The following is a 19,907-nucleotide window of genomic DNA, read 5'->3' as shown; positions in this document are numbered from 1 at the left end:
TGTGGTCAGTGGAGGCCTAGTGGAAGGAGTGACCGCAGACAGGCATCGAAGGCCTAAAATAAAAACACATGGCTGTAGGCAATTTTAAATTGGTTCCAGGGGTACACGGGCAGCAGTGACCTGGTCAGTGTAGTAGTAGTTGAAAGAATGGACCGCAGACAGGCTTCGAAGGCCTAACATAACAAACTTGGGCTGGCTGTAGGCACTTTTAAATTGGTTCCAGGGGTACACGGGCAGCAGTGGTCTGGTCAGTGGAAGTCTAGTGGAAGGAGTGACCGCAGACAGGCTTCCAAGGCCTAACATAACAAACTTGGGCTGGCTGTAGGCACTTTTAAATTGGTTCCAGGGGTACACGGGCAGCAGTGGTCTGGTCAGTGGAAGTCTAGTGGAAGGAGTGACCGCAGACAGGCTTCGAAGGCCTAACATAACAAAATTGGGCTGGCTGTAGGCACTTTAAATTGGTTCCAGGGGTACATGGGCAGCAGTGTATGGTCAGTGGAAGTCTAGTGGAAGGAGTGACGGCAGACAGTCTTCGAAGGCCTAACATAACAAAATTGGGCTGACTGTAGGCACTTTTAAATTGGTTCCAGGGTAACACGGCCAGCAGTGCCCTGGTCAGTGTAGTAGTAGTTGAAAGAATGGACCGCAGACAGGCATCGAAGGCCTAAAATAAAAACACATGGCTGTAGGCAATTTTAAATTGGTTCCAGGGGTACACGGACAGCAGTGGTGTGGTCAGTGGAGGCCTAGTGGAAGGAGTGACCGCAGACAGGCATCGAAGGCCTAAAATAATAACACATGGCTGTAGGCAATTTTAAATTGGTTCCAGGGGTACACGGACAGCAGTGGTGTGGTCAGTGGAGGCCTAGTGGAAGGAGTGACCGCAGACAGGCATCGAAGGCCTAAAATAATAACACATGGCTGTAGGCAATTTTAAATTGGTTCCAGGGGTACACGGACAGCAGTGGTGTGGTCAGTGGAGGCCTAGTGGAAGGAGTGACCGCAGACAGGCTTCCAAGGCCTAACATAACAAAATTGGGCTGACTGTAGGCACTTTTAAATTGGTTCCAGGGTAACACGGCCAGCAGTGCCCTGGTCAGTGTAGTAGTAGTTGAAAGAATGGACCGCAGACAGGCATCGAAGGCCTAAAATAAAAACACATGGCTGAAGGCAATTTTAAATTGGTTCCAGGGGTACACGGACAGCAGTGGTGTGGTCAGTGGAGGCCTAGTGGAAGGAGTGACCGCAGACAGGCATCGAAGGCCTAAAATAATAATACATGGCTGTAGGCAATTTTAAATTGGTTCCAGGGGTACACGGGCAGCAGTGACCTGGTCAGTGTAGTAGTAGTTGAAAGAATGGACCGCAGACAGGCATCGAAGGCCTAAAATAAAAAAATTGGGCTGGCTGTAGGCAATTTTAAATTGGTTCCAGGGGTACACGGGCAGCAGTGGTGTGGTCAGTGGAGGCCTAGTGGAAGGAGTGACCGCAGACAGGCATCGAAGGCCTAAAATAATAACACATGGCTGTAGGCAATTTTAAATTGGTTCCAGGGGTACACGGGCAGCAGTGACCTGGTCAGTGTAGTAGTAGTTGAAAGAATGGACCGCAGACAGGCATCGAAGGCCTAAAATAAAAAAATTGGGCTGGCTGTAGGCAATTTTAAATTGGTTCCAGGGGTACACGGACAGCAGTGGTGTGGTCAGTGGAGGCCTAGTGGAAGGAGTGACCGCAGACAGGCATCGAAGGCCTAAAATAATAACACATGGCTGTAGGCAATTTTAAATTGGTTCCAGGGGTACACGGACAGCAGTGGTGTGGTCAGTGGAGGCCTAGTGGAAGGAGTGACCGCAGACAGGCTTCCAAGGCCTAACATAACAAACTTGGGCTGGCTGTAGGCACTTTTAAATTGGTTCCAGGGGTACACGGGCAGCAGTGGTCTGGTCAGTGGAAGTCTAGTGGAAGGAGTGACCGCAGACAGGCTTCCAAGGCCTAACATAACAAAATTGGGCTGGCTGTAGGCACTTTAAATTGGTTCCAGGGGTACATGGGCAGCAGTGTATGGTCAGTGGAAGTCTAGTGGAAGGAGTGACGGCAGACAGTCTTCGAAGGCCTAACATAACAAAATTGGGCTGACTGTAGGCACTTTTAAATTGGTTCCAGGGTAACACGGCCAGCAGTGGCCTGGTCAGTGTAGTAGTTGTAGAAAGAAGGGACCGCAGACAGGCTTCGAAGGCCTAACATAACAAAAATGTCAAAACAATGGTATTGTCAGTGCCAGGCATTGAAGGATGTCAGCGCCTAGACTACACATTGGTGAAGCTGTGAGAGATAATTTTGCTAGTGGTAGAGCACTGTTTGAGCTGGGGGGGGGAACTGTCTTGTGGCCGGCGTTACAGGCACAGGGCCCCTCATATTACAACGGTGTGTCTGACGTTGGGTGCGCACCACCACCGCCAGAGACACTTTATTGTACTATGAGGGACCCAGTGGCAGTGCCGTCGACCAAAAGCGGCCACACCCACCTCTTCAGACAAACAGCACTCTCAAGGGTCCAAGCGCAAAGTGGCGATAGCACGGCCCCGTGTGGGGAGTTTGGCCATTTCGTGAGGTGGAAACATGTCGTATGCTGGACAATCAGGTGAAGAAAATTACGAGATTGGAAAAGTCATTCAGAATAGTCCACAGGCAAGACCTTTTCATAGGAAAGCTAGGTGTCAGCCGGGCAGGGTGGGGCAAAAGATTTTGAAATCCAGTTGTGGTTCATTTTAATGAAGGTTAGATCATCTACATTTTGGGTAGCCAGACGAGTCCTTTTTTCTGTTAGTATTGAACCTGCAGCACTGAATACTCTTTCTGATAGGACACTAGCTGCCGGGCAAGCAAGCTCCTGCAATGCATATTCTGCCAATTCTGGCCAGGTGTCTAATTTGGATGCCCAGTAATCAAATGGGAATGACGGTTGAGGGAGAACGTCGATAAGGGATGAAAAATAGTTTGTAACCATACTGGACAAATGTTGTCTCCTGTCACTTTGAATTGATGCTGCAGTACCTGTCCTGTCTGCGGTCATAGAAAAATCACTCCACAACCTGGTCAGAAAACCCCTCTGGCCAACGCCACTTCTGATTTCTGCCCCTCTAACACCTCTGGTCTGCTGGCCCCTGGAGCTCGTGTGAGAACGATCACGGGCGCTGTGTGCAGGGAATGCCAGAAGCAAACGGTCAACAAGAGTTGATTGTTTTGTTGCTAATATTAGTTCCAAGTTCTCATGTGGCATAATATTTTGCAATTTGCCTTTATAGCGAGGATCAAGGAGGCAGGCCAACCAGTAATCGTCATCGTTCATCATTTTTGTAATGCGTGTGTCCCTTTTGAGGATACGCAAGGCATAATCCGCCATGTGGGCCAAAGTTCCCGTTGTCAAATCTGCGGTTGTGCTTGGTTGAGGGGCAGTTGCAGGCAAATCTACGTCACTTGTGTCCCTCAAAAAACCAGAACCCGGCCTTGCCACGCCACCAATTTCCCGTGCCCCCGGGAAAGCTTCCTCATTAAAAATATACTCATCCCCATCATCCTCCTCATCCTCCACCTCCTCTTCGCCCGGTACCTCGTCATGTACACTGCCCTGACCAGACAATCGCTGACTGTCATCAAGGCTTTCCTCTTCCTCTGGTGCAGACGCCTGATCCTTTATGTGCGTCAAACTTTGCATCAGCAGACGCATTAGGGGGATGCTCATGCTTATTATGGCGTTGTCTGCACTAACCAGCCGTGTGCATTCCTCAAAACACTGAAGGACTTGACACATGTCTTGAATCTTCGACCACTGCACACCTGACAACTCCATGTCTGCCATCCTACTGCCTGCCCGTGTATGTGTATCCTCCCACAAAAACATAACAGCCCGCCTCTGTTCGCACAGTCTCTGAAGCATGTGCAGTGTTGAGTTCCACCTTGTTGCAACGTCTATGATTAGGCGATGCTGGGGAAGGTTCAAAGAACGCTGATAGGTCTGCATACGGCTGGAGTGTACAGGCGAACGGCGGATATGTGCGCAAAGTCCACGCACTTTGAGGAGCAGGTCGGATAACCCCGGATAACTTTTCAGGAAGCACTGCACCACCAGGTTTAAGGTGTGAGCCAGGCAAGGAATGTGTTTCAGTTGGGAAAGGGAGATGGCAGCCATGAAATTCCTTCCGTTATCACTCACTACCTTGCCTGCCTCAAGATCTACAGTGCCCAGCCACGACTGCGTATCTTGCTGCAAGAACTCGGACAGAACTTCCGCGGTGTGTCTATTGTCGCCCAAACACTTCATAGCCAATACAGCCTGCTGACGTATGCCAGTAGCTGCCCCATAATGGGAGACCTGGTGTGCAACAGTGGCAGGTGCGGATGGAGTGTTTGTGCGACTGCGGTCTGTGGACGAGCTCTTGCTTCTGCAGGAGGACGAGGAGGAGGAGGAGGAGGGGGTGCGAACGGCTACAGACAACTGTTTACTAGACCGTGGGCTAGGCAGAACTGTCCCAAACTTGCTGTCCCCTGTGGACCCTGAATCCACCACATTTACCCAGTGTGCCGTGATGGACACGTAACGTCCCTGGCCATGCCTACTGGTCCATGCATCTGTTGTCAGGTGCACCTTTGTGCTCACAGATTGCCTGAGTGCATGGACGATGCGCTCTTTAACATGCTGGTGGAGGGCTGGGATGGCTTTTCTGGAAAAAAAGTGTCGACTGGGTAGCTCGTAGCGTGGTACAGCGTAGTCCATCAGGTCTTTGAAAGCTTCGCTTTCAACTAACCGGTAGGGCATCATCTCTAACGAGATTAGTCTAGCTATGTGGGCGTTCAAACCCTGTGTACGCGGATGCGAGGCTAAGTATTTCCTTTTTCTAACCATAGTCTCATGTAGGGTGAGCTGGACTGGAGAGCTGGAGATCGTGGAACTAGCGGGGGTGCCGGTGGACATGGCAGACTGAGAGACGGTGGGAGATGGTATTGTTGCCGCCGGTGCCCTAGATGCAGTGTTTCCTACTACGAAACTGGTGATTCCCTGACCCTGACTGCTTTGGCCTGGCAAAGATACCTGCACAGATACAGCAGGTGGTGCGCTAAATGGTGGTCCTACACTGCCGGAAGGGATGTTGCGTTGATGACTAGCTTCATTGGCCGAGGGTGCAACAACCTTAAGGGACGTTTGGTAGTTAGTCCAAGCTTTCAAATGCATGGTGGTTAAATGTCTATGCATGCAACTAGTATTGAGACTTTTCAGATTCTGACCTCTGCTTAAGGAAGTAGAACATTTTTGACAGATGACTTTGCGCTGATCAATTGGATGTTGTTTAAAAAAATGCCAGACTGCACTCTTTCTAGCATCGGATACCTTTTCAGGCATTGCAGACTGAGCTTTAACCGGATGGCCACGCTGTCCTCCACCAGGTTTTGGCTTTGCCACGCGTTTTGGGCAAGATACGGGCCCGGCAGATGGAACCTGTGGCGATGTTGATGCCTGCTGCGGCCCCTCCTCCTCCTCTGCTTCAGAACTGCTGCCGCCTGCACCCTGTTCCCCCAATGGCTGCCAATCGGGGTCAAGAACTGGGTCATCTAATAACTCTTCTTGTACCTCCTGCGCAACTTCGTCTGTGTCACCGTGTCGTTCGGTGGTATAGCGTTCGTGATGGGGCAACATAGTCTCATCAGGGTCTGATTCTTGATCAGCACCCTGCGAGGGCAATGTTGTGGTCTGAGTCAAAGGACCAGCATAGTAGTCTGGCTGTGGCTGTGCGTCAGTGCACTCCATGTCAGATTCAATTTGTAATGGGCATGGACTGTTAACTGCTTCACTTTCTAAGCCAGGGACGGTATGTGTAAAGAGCTCCATGGAGTAACCCGTTGTGTCGCCTGCTGCATTCTTCTCTGTTGTTGTTTTTGCTGAAGAGGACAAGGAAGTGACTTGTCCCTGACCGTGAACATCCACTAACGACGCGCTGCTTTTACTTTTACCAGTTTCACGAGATGAGGCAAAAGAGCTAGAGGCTGAGTCAGCAAGATAAGCCAAAACTTGCTCTTGCTGCTCCGGCTTTAAAAGCGGTTTTCCTAATCCCAGAAAAGGGAGCGTTCGAGGCCTTGTGTAGCCGGACGACGAACCTGGCTCCACAGCTCCAGACTTAGGTGCAATATTTTTTCCCCCACGACCACCTGATGCTCCACCACTACCACTACCCTCATTACCAGCTGACAATGAACGCCCCCGGCCACGACCTCTTCCACTAGACTTCCTCATTGTTTTAAAAACGTAACCAAACTAACGTTATTTGTTGCAGTCACACAACTTACACGGTGAGCTATAACTTCAGTATGATTTAGCTACCCCTTTACAGGTTGGTGAGACCACAGCGAAAATCAGGCCCAATGTTACACACTCTTTTTTTGGTGGCTGCAAATTAGAGAGATGCCCCACACGCAGGACTGTCACTGAAGCACAAATGTTAATATTAATGTCACACTATTATTTTTTTTTTATTTTTATTTTTTTCAGGAACACTTTAGAAACCCCCCCAAAAAAAAAAAAAAGATTTTTGCAGGGAGAATTTAGAAAACAAATGTAACAAACTATATGCTTTCTATGGGCCACTGAGTGAGAGATGACGCACACAGGAATCAGGAGTGGCACACAAGCCCAGAGGCCAATATTTTTCTACCAATGATTGATGGAGTTATTTTCTCTGGTAGATTTTGGAACCCAAATCAAGGAAAAAAAATGTAGGCTTTCTATGGACCACAATTGGAGAGAGAGAGAGAGAGAGAGAGAGATGGCACACCCAGGAGTCAAGACTGGCACACAAGCAGAAAGGCCAATATTAATCTCCCACTGTTTTTTTTGTTTTTTTTCAGGGAGACTTTAGAAAAAAAAATAATAAAAAAAATGTGATTTTATCAGGAAGAATTTAGAAACCAAATAAAATAAAATGATTTTTTCAGGGAGAATTTAGAAAACAAATAAAACCAAAAATAGGCGTTCTATGGCCCACTGACTGAGAGATGACGCACCCAGGAGTCAAGACTGGCACACAAGCAGAAAGGCCAATATTAATCTCCCACTGTTTTTTTTTTTTTTTTTCAGGGAGACTTTAGAAAAAAAAAAAATAAAAAACATGTGATTTTATCAGGAAGAATTTAGAAACCAAATAAAATAAAATGATTTTTTCAGGGAGAATTTATAAAACAAATAAAACCAAAAATAGGCGTTCTATGGCCCACTGACTGAGAGATGACGCACCCAGGAGTCAAGACTGGCACACAAGCAGAAAGGCCAATATTAATCTCCCACTGTTTTTTTTTTTTTTTTTCAGGGAGACTTTAGAAAAAAAAATAATAAAAAAAATGTGATTTTATCAGGAAGAATTTAGAAACCAAATAAAATAAAATGATTTTTTCAGGGAGAATTTAGAAAACAAATAAAACCAAAAATAGGCGTTCTATGGCCCACTGACTGAGAGAGAGAGAGAGAGAGATGGAACGCTTAGTACTGGCACACAAGCCCAAAGGGCAATATTAATCTCCCTTTTTTTTTCCAGGGAGAATTTCTAAAACCCAAAAAAAAAAAAAAATAGGCTTTCTATGGCCCACTATTTGTGAGAGAGATGGGACGCTCAGGACTGGCACAGATGGCACGCTCAGGACTGGCACAGAAGCCCAGAGGCCAATATTAATCTCCCTTTTTTTCTGGTAGAATTTATAAAACCAAAAAAAAATTTAAATAGGCTTTCTATGGCCCACTATTTGTGAGAGAGATGGCACGCTCAGGACTGGCACAGATGGCACGCTCACAACTGGCACACAAGCCCAGAGGCCAATATTAATCTCCCTTTTTTCAGGGAAAATTTATAAAACAAAAAAAAAAATAAATAGGCTTTCTATGGCCCACTATTTGTGAGAGAGATGGCACGCTCAGGGCTGGCACAGATGGCACGCTCAGGACTGGCACACAAGCCCAGAGGCCAATATTAATCTCCCTTTTTTTCAGGGAGAATTTATAAAACCCCCAAAAAAAATAAAATAGGCTTTCTATGGCCCACTATTTGTGAGAGAGATGGGACGCTCAGGACTGGCACAGATGGCACGCTCAGGACTGGCACAGAAGCCCAGAGGCCAATATTAATCTCCCTTTTTTTCTGGGAGAATTTATAAAACCAAAAAAAAATTTAAATAGGCTTTCTATGGCCCACTATTTGTGAGAGAGATGGCACGCTCAGGACTGGCACAGATGGCACGCTCACAACTGGCACACAAGCCCAGAGGCCAATATTAATCTCCCTTTTTTCAGGGAAAATTTATAAAACAAAAAAAAAAAATAAATAGGCTTTCTATGGCCCACTATTTGTGAGAGAGATGGCACGCTCAGGGCTGGCACAGATGGCACGCTCAGGACTGGCACACAAGCCCAGAGGCCAATATTAATCTCCCTTTTTTTCAGGGAGAATTTATAAAACCCCCAAAAAAAATAAAATAGGCTTTCTATGGCCCACTATTTGTGAGAGAGATGGGACGCTCAGGACTGGCACAGATGGCACGCTCAGGACTGGCACAGAAGCCCAGAGGCCAATATTAATCTCCCTTTTTTTCTGGGAGAATTTATAAAACCAAAAAAAAATTTAAATAGGCTTTCTATGGCCCACTATTTGTGAGAGAGATGGCACGCTCAGGACTGGCACAGATGGCACGCTCACAACTGGCACACAAGCCCAGAGGCCAATATTAATCTCCCTTTTTTCAGGGAAAATTTATAAAACAAAAAAAAAAATTAAATAGGCTTTCTATGGCCCACTATTTGTGAGAGAGATGGCACGCTCAGGGCTGGCACAGATGGCACGCTCAGGACTGGCACACAAGCCCAGAGGCCAATATTAATCTCCCTTTTTTCAGGGAAAATTTATAAAACAAAAAAAAAATTAAATAGGCTTTCTATGGCCCACTATTTGTGAGAGAGATGGCACGCTCAGGGCTGGCACAGATGGCACGCTCAGGACTGGCACACAAGCCCAGAGGCCAATATTAATCTCCCTTTTTTTCAGGGAGAATTTATAAAACCAAAAAAAAAAATAAATAGGCTTTCTATGGCCCACTATTTGTGAGAGAGATGGCACGCTCAGGGCTGGCACAGATGGCACGCTCAGGACTGGCACACAAGCCCAGAGGCCAATATTAATCTCCCTTTTTTTCAGGGAGAATTTATAAAACCCCAAAAAAAATAAAATAGGCTTTCTATGGCCCACTATTTGTGAGAGAGATGGCACACTCAGGACTGGCACACAAGCCCAAAGGCCAATATTAATCTCCCACTGTATTTTTATCAGGGAGAATTTATACACCCCACAAAAAAAAATACAGAAAAATGAAAAGGCTTTCTATGGCCCACTATGTGAGAGAGATGGCACACACAGGGATGGCACTCTAGCAGAAATGCCAAATTGCCAATCTTAATCTCCCACCAAAAAAAAAACAAAAAAAAAAACAGGGAATGTCCTACAATTACTATCTCCCTGCCTGCAGTAATCTCAGCCAGGTATGGCAGGCAGCTACTATCTCCCTGCCTGCAGTAATCTCAGCCAGGTATGGCAGGCAGCAATAAGGAGTGGACTGATGCACAAATGAAATAAAAAGTGTGGACAAACAAAAAAGATAGCTGTGCAGAAAGGAAGGAACAAGAGGATTTGTGCTTTGAAAAAAGCAGTTGGTTTGCACAGCGGCGTACACACAGCAATGCAGCTATCAGGGAGCCTTCTAGGGCAGCCCAATGAGCTACAGCGCTGAGGGGAAAAAAAAAAAAAAAAAAACTTCCACTGTCCCTGCACACCGAGGGTGGTGTTGGACAGTGCAAATCGCTGCAGCACAAGCGGTTTTGTGGTTAATGGACCCTGCCTAACGCTATCCCTGCTTCTGACAAAGCGGCAGCAACCTCTCCCTAAGCTCAGATCAGCAGCAGTAAGATGGCGGTCGGCGGGAACGCCTCTTTATAGCCCCTGTGACGTCGCAGACAGCAAGCCAATCACTGCAATGCCCTTCTCTAAGATGGTGGGGACCAGGACCTATGTCATCACGCTGCCCACACTCTGCGTTTACCTTCATTGGCTGAGAAATGGCGCTTTTCGCGTCATTGAAACGCGACTTTGGCGCGAAAGTCGCGTACCGCATGGCCGACCCCGCACAGGGGTCGGATCGGGTTTCATGAAACCCCGACTTAGCCAAAAGTCGGCGACTTTTGAAAATGTTCGACCCGTTTCGCTCAACCCTATTGACAACATTTAAAATTAGTGCATGTTGGAAAAAGGGCATGTCTCTAAACATTAGGAAAAACCAATGATTCTATCAACGGTCTTTATCTTAACCGAAAACCGAAAAATCATACAAATACAAAAGAAGATTAGATCACATGCTAATTTGCATGTTAGCAAAATCATAAGAATAAGTACAAAAACATTTCAAGACCTCATAATACTGGCAGCAGTGGGATTAAAGCATATGCTAATTTTGTATGTTAGCATAGTTATAAGAATAAGATAAAAAGGTTTTAAGGAACTCTTACTACTGGCAGCAGTGGGATTTGAACCTACAGGTCTGTTGTAAAATGGTTAAGTCTCTAAACAATAGGAAAAACCAATGATTCTATCAACTGTCTTTTCCTAAACAGAAATCCACACACTCATGCAAATACAAAATCATAAGAATTAGATCAAAAGGTTCTGAAGACCTACTGGCAGCAGTGGGATTTGAACCCACGCCTCTGAAGAGACTGGAGCCTTAATCCAGCGCCTTAGACCGCTCGGCCATGCTACCTTTAGCAGCATGACTTTTAAGATTCCTTATCTTAACTGAAAACCACAAAATTATACAAATACAAAAGATTAAATCACATGTTAATTTGCATGTTAGCAAAATCATAAGAATAAGTACAAAAACATTTCAAGACCGCATAATACTGGCAGCAGTGGGATTAAAGCATATGCTAATTTTGTATATTAGCGTATGTATAAGAATAAGATAAAAAGGTTTTAAGGAACTCTTACTACTGGCAGCAGTGGGATTTAAACCTACAGGTCTGTTGTAAAATGGTTAAGTCTCTAAACAATAGGAAAAAACAATGATTCTATCAACTGTCTTTTCCTAAACAGAAACCCACACACTCATGCAAATACAAAATCATTTGAATTAGATCAAAATGTTCTGAAGACCTACTGGCAGCAGTGGGATTTGAACCCACGCCTCTGAAGAGACTGGAGCCTTAATCCAGCGCCTTAGACCGCTCGGCCATGCTACCCTAATATACTACATAAAAACAGCTTCCTTAGAGTAAGTTTAGTGAATTTTCCTACATTTTAACTTCTTCAAGGTGGAAAATGGATAGGTCTCTAAGCAAAAAGCAATGATTCTATCTACTGTCTTTTGCAAAACAGCAAAGCATGGACTCATACAAATACAAAATAATAAAACACATGCTAATTTTTCTATTAGCAAAATCATAAATATAAGCTAAAAAGTTTCAAAGTAGAAATACACTGGCAGCAGTGGGATTTGAACCCACGCCTCCAAAGAGACTGGAGCCTAAGTCCAGCGCCTTAGACCACTCGGCCATGCTACCTTTAACAGCATGATTTTTACGATTCCTTATCTTAACTGAAAACCGCAAAATTATACAAATACAAAAGATTAAATCACATGTTAATTTGCATGTTAGCAAAATCATAAGAATAAGTACAAAAACATTTCAAGACCGCATAATACTGGCAGCAGTGGGATTAAAGCATATGCTAATTTTGTATGTTAGCATAATTATAAGAATAAGATAACAAGGTTTAACATAGCATAATGTTCTAGAATAGTCTGTTTAATCGCCGCATACTCACAGTTCCCCCGAGGGTCCATAGCTCTATAGGCTTCAGCAGCTCCACCCTCTAAGAACCCCACAAGATGTCGAACTCGCTCCCTTTCCGGGACTTCCATTAATCAACACTGATGCTCAAAGTCCTGGAAGAAGCCCTCAATGTCGCCTGCAGCCTCATTAAAGGGCTTAAAGTCTTTGTGGGACACTCTGGGGAGTTCCCTCATGGTGGGTGCTGAGGTTACAGTCTGTCTGGAGCTTCTAGCTGCTTCCAAAGCGATCTGCTCCAGCAATGCCATCTCCTGAGCTCTGTGAATGGCCTTCCTCTTATCGTCTATGGTGGCCTCTTCTCCCAGAAATGCCAACTCCTCCTCGTACCACACAACCCACTGACTTTTTTGGGTATTTACCTCCGGCTGCAGTCTTTCCTCCATTTGCTGTGAGGATCCTTCCTCAGTGTCATCTTGCAGGCGAACTCCTTCCAAAGCCTCAATTAGCTGCTCCTTGGAGAGTCCTTTAAAACGGACTCCTACTTCATGGGCCTTTGTTTGTAGGTTCATCGCAGTCCAGCTCTTGTACTCTGCGGTGCTGGTTCCCAATGTTGATGGGCCTTTGTCCTCCATTCCTTCTGCTCTGATCCCACTGCTGCCAACCAGTTTGTGACGGGGTGTACAGCAGAGCAGGAAGGGACAACAGGCCGAGGGATGATCCAATGAGATTTATTAAAGCAAGGAGCATACAACATCAAATATCCATAATGTCCTTCAAGTCCACCAGAAGTCCACAATAAGCCCAAGTAAATAAACAGATCTGGAGGTGCTTTCCAGTAATCCCGCACCCGATAAACGAAACAATAGTCCTTCCACGAGTCCAACAGAACAGATTCGGGGGCACCTCCAGATAATCCTTGTGCCAGCTAACAAAGCAATAGTCCACATGAGTCCAAGGGATCCCAAAACAATCTCACGAACGACGAGATATGTCCTCAGCTCAAGTCTCATCCCGTACGCTTCCGCAGTCACAGATGGACGTGGGGTCTTGCCTCAGCTAAGAATCCCCACTCCTTCCCCTTTAAGGATCAACTCACATCTGATCTCAAAAATAAGAATGGATTATCTGAGCTCCTGGGATCCGCCCATGAAGGGGGGTAGGGGTCACACCTTCTATTCAATGGTTGGGTCCACCTGAAGATTCTAGACTGGTCGGCTCCTCTTAGTCTATCTAGTATGTACATATGACTAGCCACCTGCTGTGAGAAAGAATGGCTATTCTTCACTAGTGGTGTTGACAAACCTTAATTACATTATAGCTTAGGGCTGCAAGTATTGGGGGAAGGAGACATATTGTTACAGGTGAACTCCCTGCACAAGAAAATACATAAATTACAGCTAATAGAAACCAGAGAACAGTTACATACATCAAATGGCATATTATTCAAATACAGGACAGGGCAAAAGTACATATCATGACAGACATGTCTCTAAATATTAGGAAAAAAACAATAATTCTATCAACTGTTTTTATCTTAACCAGAAAGAAAACACTTAAGCAAATACAAAAGAAGATTAAAACACATGTAAGTTTGTATGTTAGTAAAATCATAAGAGTAAGTTCAAAACAATTTTCAAGCACATATCATACTGGCAGCAGTGGGATGAAAGCACATGCAAATTTTGTCTGTTTTCATAATTATAAGAATAAGATCAAAAGATTTTCAAGAACTCATACTGCTGAGTCATACTCAGCATGATTAAGTAGGCTTCCTTAGAGTAAGTGAAGTACATTTGACAACATTTAAAATTAGTGCATGTTGGAAAAAGGGCATGTCTCTAAACATTAGGAAAAACCAATGATTCTATCAACGGTCTTTATCTTAACCGAAAACCGAAAAATCATACAAATACAAAAGAAGATTAGATCACATGCTAATTTGCATGTTAGCAAAATCATAAGAATAAGTACAAAAACATTTCAAGACCTCATAATACTGGCAGCAGTGGGATTAAAGCATATGCTAATTTTGTATGTTAGCATAGTTATAAGAATAAGATAAAAAGGTTTTAAGGAACTCTTACTACTGGCAGCAGTGGGATTTGAACCTACAGGTCTGTTGTAAAATGGTTAAGTCTCTAAACAATAGGAAAAACCAATGATTCTATCAACTGTCTTTTCCTAAACAGAAATCCACACACTCATGCAAATACAAAATCATAAGAATTAGATCAAAAGGTTCTGAAGACCTACTGGCAGCAGTGGGATTTGAACCCACGCCTCTGAAGAGACTGGAGCCTTAATCCAGCGCCTTAGACCGCTCGGCCATGCTACCTTTAGCAGCATGACTTTTAAGATTCCTTATCTTAACTGAAAACCACAAAATTATACAAATACAAAAGATTAAATCACATGTTAATTTGCATGTTAGCAAAATCATAAGAATAAGTACAAAAACATTTCAAGACCGCATAATACTGGCAGCAGTGGGATTAAAGCATATGCTAATTTTGTATATTAGCGTATGTATAAGAATAAGATAAAAAGGTTTTAAGGAACTCTTACTACTGGCAGCAGTGGGATTTAAACCTACAGGTCTGTTGTAAAATGGTTAAGTCTCTAAACAATAGGAAAAAACAATGATTCTATCAACTGTCTTTTCCTAAACAGAAACCCACACACTCATGCAAATACAAAATCATTTGAATTAGATCAAAATGTTCTAAAGACCTACTGGCAGCAGTGGGATTTGAACCCACGCCTCTGAAGAGACTGGAGCCTTAATCCAGCGCCTTAGACCACTCGGCCATGCTACCCTAATATACTACATAAAAAAAGCTTCCTTAGAGTAAGTTTAGTGAATTTTCCTACATTTTAACTTCTTCAAGGTGGAAAATGGATAGGTCTCTAAGCAAAAAGCAATGATTCTATCTACTGTCTTTTGCAAGACAGCAAAGCATGGACTCATACAAATACAAAATAATAAAACACATGCTAATTTTTCTATTAGCAAAATCATAAATATAAGCTAAAAAGTTTCAAAGTAGAAATACACTGGCAGCAGTGGGATTTGAACCCACGCCTCCAAAGAGACTGGAGCCTAAGTCCAGCGCCTTAGACCACTCGGCCATGCTACCTTTAACAGCTTGATTTTTACGATTCCTTATCTTAACTGAAAACCGCAAAATTATACAAATACAAAAGATTAAATCACATGTTAATTTGCATGTTAGCAAAATCATAAGAATAAGTACAAAAACATTTCAAGACCGCATAATACTGGCAGCAGTGGGATTAAAGCATATGCTAATTTTGTATGTTAGCATAATTATAAGAATAAGATAACAAGGTTTAACATAGCATAATGTTCTAGAATAGTCTGTTTAATCGCCGCATACTCACAGTTCCCCCGAGGGTCCATAGCTCTATAGGCTTCAGCAGCTCCACCCTCTAAGAACCCCACAAGATGTCGAACTCGCTCCCTTTCCGGGACTTCCATTAATCAACACTGATGCTCAAAGTCCTGGAAGAAGCCCTCAATGTCGCCTGCAGCCTCATTAAAGGGCTTAAAGTCTTTGTGGGACACTCTGGGGAGTTCCCTCATGGTGGGTGCTGAGGTTACAGTCTGTCTGGAGCTTCTAGCTGCTTCCAAAGCGATCTGCTCCAGCAATGCCATCTCCTGAGCTCTGTGAATGGCCTTCCTCTTATCGTCTATGGTGGCCTCTTCTCCCAGAAATGCCAACTCCTCCTCGTACCACACAACCCACTGACTTTTTTGGGTATTTACCTCCGGCTGCAGTCTTTCCTCCATTTGCTGTGAGGATCCTTCCTCAGTGTCATCTTGCAGGCGAACTCCTTCCAAAGCCTCAATTAGCTGCTCCTTGGAGAGTCCTTTAAAACGGACTCCTACTTCATGGGCCTTTGTTTGTAGGTTCATCGCAGTCCAGCTCTTGTACTCTGCGGTGCTGGTTCCCAATGTTGATGGGCCTTTGTCCTCCATTCCTTCTGCTCTGATCCCACTGCTGCCAACCAGTTTGTGACGGGGTGTACAGCAGAGCAGGAAGGGACAACAGGCCGAGGGATGATCCAATGAGATTTATTAAAGCAGGGAGCATACAACATCAAATATCCATAATGTCCTTCAAGTCCACCAGAAGTCCACAATAAGCCCAAGTAAATAAACAGATCTGGAGGTGCTTTCCAGTAATCCCGCACCCGATAAACGAAACAATAGTCCTTCCACGAGTCCAACAGAACAGATTCGGGGGCACCTCCAGATAATCCTTGTGCCAGCTAACAAAGCAATAGTCCACATGAGTCCAAGGGATCCCAAAACAATCTCACGAACGACGAGATATGTCCTCAGCTCAAGTCTCATCCCGTACGCTTCCGCAGTCACAGATGGACGTGGGGTCTTGCCTCAGCTAAGAATCCCCACTCCTTCCCCTTTAAGGATCAACTCACATCTGATCTCAAAAATAAGAATGGATTATCTGAGCTCCTGGGATCCGCCCATGAAGGGGGGTAGGGGTCACACCTTCTATTCAATGGTTGGGTCCACCTGAAGATTCTAGACTGGTCGGCTCCTCTTAGTCTATCTAGTATGTACATATGACTAGCCACCTGCTGTGAGAAAGAATGGCTATTCTTCACTAGTGGTGTTGACAAACCTTAATTACATTATAGCTTAGGGCTGCAAGTATTGGGGGAAGGAGACATATTGTTACAGGTGAACTCCCTGCACAAGAAAATACATAAATTACAGCTAATAGAAACCAGAGAACAGTTACATACATCAAATGGCATATTATTCAAATACAGGACAGGGCAAAAGTACATATCATGACAGACATGTCTCTAAATATTAGGAAAAAAACAATAATTCTATCAACTGTTTTTATCTTAACCAGAAAGAAAACACTTAAGCAAATACAAAAGAAGATTAAAACACATGTAAGTTTGTATGTTAGTAAAATCATAAGAGTAAGTTCAAAACAATTTTCAAGCACATATCATACTGGCAGCAGTGGGATGAAAGCACATGCAAATTTTGTCTGTTTTCATAATTATAAGAATAAGATCAAAAGATTTTCAAGAACTCATACTGCTGAGTCATACTCAGCATGATTAAGTAGGCTTCCTTAGAGTAAGTGAAGTACATTTGACAACATTTAAAATTAGTGCATGTTGGAAAAAGGGCATGTCTCTAAACATTAGGAAAAACCAATGATTCTATCAACGGTCTTTATCTTAACCGAAAACCGAAAAATCATACAAATACAAAAGAAGATTAGATCACATGCTAATTTGCATGTTAGCAAAATCATAAGAATAAGTACAAAAACATTTCAAGACCTCATAATACTGGCAGCAGTGGGATTAAAGCATATGCTAATTTTGTATGTTAGCATAGTTATAAGAATAAGATAAAAAGGTTTTAAGGAACTCTTACTACTGGCAGCAGTGGGATTTGAACCTACAGGTCTGTTGTAAAATGGTTAAGTCTCTAAACAATAGGAAAAACCAATGATTCTATCAACTGTCTTTTCCTAAACAGAAATCCACACACTCATGCAAATACAAAATCATAAGAATTAGATCAAAAGGTTCTGAAGACCTACTGGCAGCAGTGGGATTTGAACCCACGCCTCTGAAGAGACTGGAGCCTTAATCCAGCGCCTTAGACCGCTCGGCCATGCTACCTTTAGCAGCATGACTTTTAAGATTCCTTATCTTAACTGAAAACCACAAAATTATACAAATACAAAAGATTAAATCACATGTTAATTTGCATGTTAGCAAAATCATAAGAATAAGTACAAAAACATTTCAAGACCGCATAATACTGGCAGCAGTGGGATTAAAGCATATGCTAATTTTGTATATTAGCGTATGTATAAGAATAAGATAAAAAGGTTTTAAGGAACTCTTACTACTGGCAGCAGTGGGATTTAAACCTACAGGTCTGTTGTAAAATGGTTAAGTCTCTAAACAATAGGAAAAAACAATGATTCTATCAACTGTCTTTTCCTAAACAGAAACCCACACACTCATGCAAATACAAAATCATTTGAATTAGATCAAAATGTTCTGAAGACCTACTGGCAGCAGTGGGATTTGAACCCACGCCTCTGAAGAGACTGGAGCCTTAATCCAGCGCCTTAGACCGCTCGGCCATGCTACCCTAATATACTACATAAAAACAGCTTCCTTAGAGTAAGTTTAGTGAATTTTCCTACATTTTAACTTCTTCAAGGTGGAAAATGGATAGGTCTCTAAGCAAAAAGCAATGATTCTATCTACTGTCTTTTGCAAAACAGCAAAGCATGGACTCATACAAATACAAAATAATAAAACACATGCTAATTTTTCTATTAGCAAAATCATAAATATAAGCTAAAAAGTTTCAAAGTAGAAATACACTGGCAGCAGTGGGATTTGAACCCACGCCTCCAAAGAGACTGGAGCCTAAGTCCAGCGCCTTAGACCACTCGGCCATGCTACCTTTAACAGCATGATTTTTACGATTCCTTATCTTAACTGAAAACCGCAAAATTATACAAATACAAAAGATTAAATCACATGTTAATTTGCATGTTAGCAAAATCATAAGAATAAGTACAAAAACATTTCAAGACCGCATAATACTGGCAGCAGTGGGATTAAAGCATATGCTAATTTTGTATGTTAGCATAATTATAAGAATAAGATAACAAGGTTTAACATAGCATAATGTTCTAGAATAGTCTGTTTAATCGCCGCATACTCACAGTTCCCCCGAGGGTCCATAGCTCTATAGGCTTCAGCAGCTCCACCCTCTAAGAACCCCACAAGATGTCGAACTCACTCCCTTTCCGGGACTTCCATTAATCAACACTGATGCTCAAAGTCCTGGAAGAAGCCCTCAATGTCGCCTGCAGCCTCATTAAAGGGCTTAAAGTCTTTGTGGGACACTCTGGGGAGTTCCCTCATGGTGGGTGCTGAGGTTACAGTCTGTCTGGAGCTTCTAGCTGCTTCCAAAGCGATCTGCTCCAGCAATGCCATCTCCTGAGCTCTGTGAATGGCCTTCCTCTTATCGTCTATGGTGGCCTCTTCTCCCAGAAATGCCAACTCCTCCTCGTACCACACAACCCACTGACTTTTTTGGGTATTTACCTCCGGCTGCAGTCTTTCCTCCATTTGCTGTGAGGATCCTTCCTCAGTGTCATCTTGCAGGCGAACTCCTTCCAAAGCCTCAATTAGCTGCTCCTTGGAGAGTCCTTTAAAACGGACTCCTACTTCATGGGCCTTTGTTTGTAGGTTCATCGCAGTCCAGCTCTTGTACTCTGCGGTGCTGGTTCCCAATGTTGATGGGCCTTTGTCCTCCATTCCTTCTGCTCTGATCCCACTGCTGCCAACCAGTTTGTGACGGGGTGTACAGCAGAGCAGGAAGGGACAACAGGCCGAGGGATGATCCAATGAGATTTATTAAAGCAGGGAGCATACAACATCAAATATCCATAATGTCCTTCAAGTCCACCAGAAGTCCACAATAAGCCCAAGTAAATAAACAGATCTGGAGGTGCTTTCCAGTAATCCCGCACCCGATAAACGAAACAATAGTCCTTCCACGAGTCCAACAGAACAGATTCGGGGGCACCTCCAGATAATCCTTGTGCCAGCTAACAAAGCAATAGTCCACATGAGTCCAAGGGATCCCAAAACAATCTCACGAACGACGAGATATGTCCTCAGCTCAAGTCTCATCCCGTACGCTTCCGCAGTCACAGATGGACGTGGGGTCTTGCCTCAGCTAAGAATCCCCACTCCTTCCCCTTTAAGGATCAACTCACATCTGATCTCAAAAATAAGAATGGATTATCTGAGCTCCTGGGATCCGCCCATGAAGGGGGGTAGGGGTCACACCTTCTATTCAATGGTTGGGTCCACCTGAAGATTCTAGACTGGTCGGCTCCTCTTAGTCTATCTAGTATGTACATATGACTAGCCACCTGCTGTGAGAAAGAATGGCTATTCTTCACTAGTGGTGTTGACA

At 43.9% G+C, this 19,907-nt stretch overlaps 9 non-coding genes across 9 annotated transcripts; all 9 read right to left on the bottom strand.

Annotated features, from left to right (window-relative positions):
- Positions 1–10,757: 10,757 nt before the first annotated feature.
- TRNAL-AAG (transfer RNA leucine (anticodon AAG)) lies at positions 10,758–10,839 on the bottom strand. Its single transcript has one exon. It is a non-coding gene; the product is annotated as a tRNA-Leu (tRNA).
- A 399-nt stretch (positions 10,840–11,238) lies between these two features.
- Positions 11,239–11,320, bottom strand: TRNAL-AAG (transfer RNA leucine (anticodon AAG)). The gene has a single exon. It is a non-coding gene; the product is annotated as a tRNA-Leu (tRNA).
- Positions 11,321–11,559: 239 nt separating this feature from the next.
- TRNAL-UAG (transfer RNA leucine (anticodon UAG)) lies at positions 11,560–11,641 on the bottom strand. Its single transcript has one exon. It is a non-coding gene; the product is annotated as a tRNA-Leu (tRNA).
- Positions 11,642–14,125: 2,484 nt separating this feature from the next.
- Positions 14,126–14,207, bottom strand: TRNAL-AAG (transfer RNA leucine (anticodon AAG)). The gene has a single exon. It is a non-coding gene; the product is annotated as a tRNA-Leu (tRNA).
- A 399-nt stretch (positions 14,208–14,606) lies between these two features.
- TRNAL-AAG (transfer RNA leucine (anticodon AAG)) lies at positions 14,607–14,688 on the bottom strand. The gene has a single exon. It is a non-coding gene; the product is annotated as a tRNA-Leu (tRNA).
- A 239-nt stretch (positions 14,689–14,927) lies between these two features.
- TRNAL-UAG (transfer RNA leucine (anticodon UAG)) lies at positions 14,928–15,009 on the bottom strand. The gene has a single exon. It is a non-coding gene; the product is annotated as a tRNA-Leu (tRNA).
- A 2,484-nt stretch (positions 15,010–17,493) lies between these two features.
- TRNAL-AAG (transfer RNA leucine (anticodon AAG)) lies at positions 17,494–17,575 on the bottom strand. The gene has a single exon. It is a non-coding gene; the product is annotated as a tRNA-Leu (tRNA).
- Positions 17,576–17,974: 399 nt separating this feature from the next.
- TRNAL-AAG (transfer RNA leucine (anticodon AAG)) lies at positions 17,975–18,056 on the bottom strand. Its single transcript has one exon. It is a non-coding gene; the product is annotated as a tRNA-Leu (tRNA).
- A 239-nt stretch (positions 18,057–18,295) lies between these two features.
- On the bottom strand, positions 18,296–18,377 carry TRNAL-UAG (transfer RNA leucine (anticodon UAG)). Its single transcript has one exon. It is a non-coding gene; the product is annotated as a tRNA-Leu (tRNA).
- Between the last annotated feature and the right edge of the window lie 1,530 nt (positions 18,378–19,907).

This window comes from Ranitomeya imitator, chromosome 4, assembly GCF_032444005.1.
Source record: "Ranitomeya imitator isolate aRanImi1 chromosome 4, aRanImi1.pri, whole genome shotgun sequence".
Lineage (NCBI taxonomy): Eukaryota > Metazoa > Chordata > Amphibia > Anura > Dendrobatidae > Ranitomeya > Ranitomeya imitator.
Note: the sequence above shows the minus strand (reverse complement) of the source record. Positions and strands in the feature narration are given on the sequence as shown.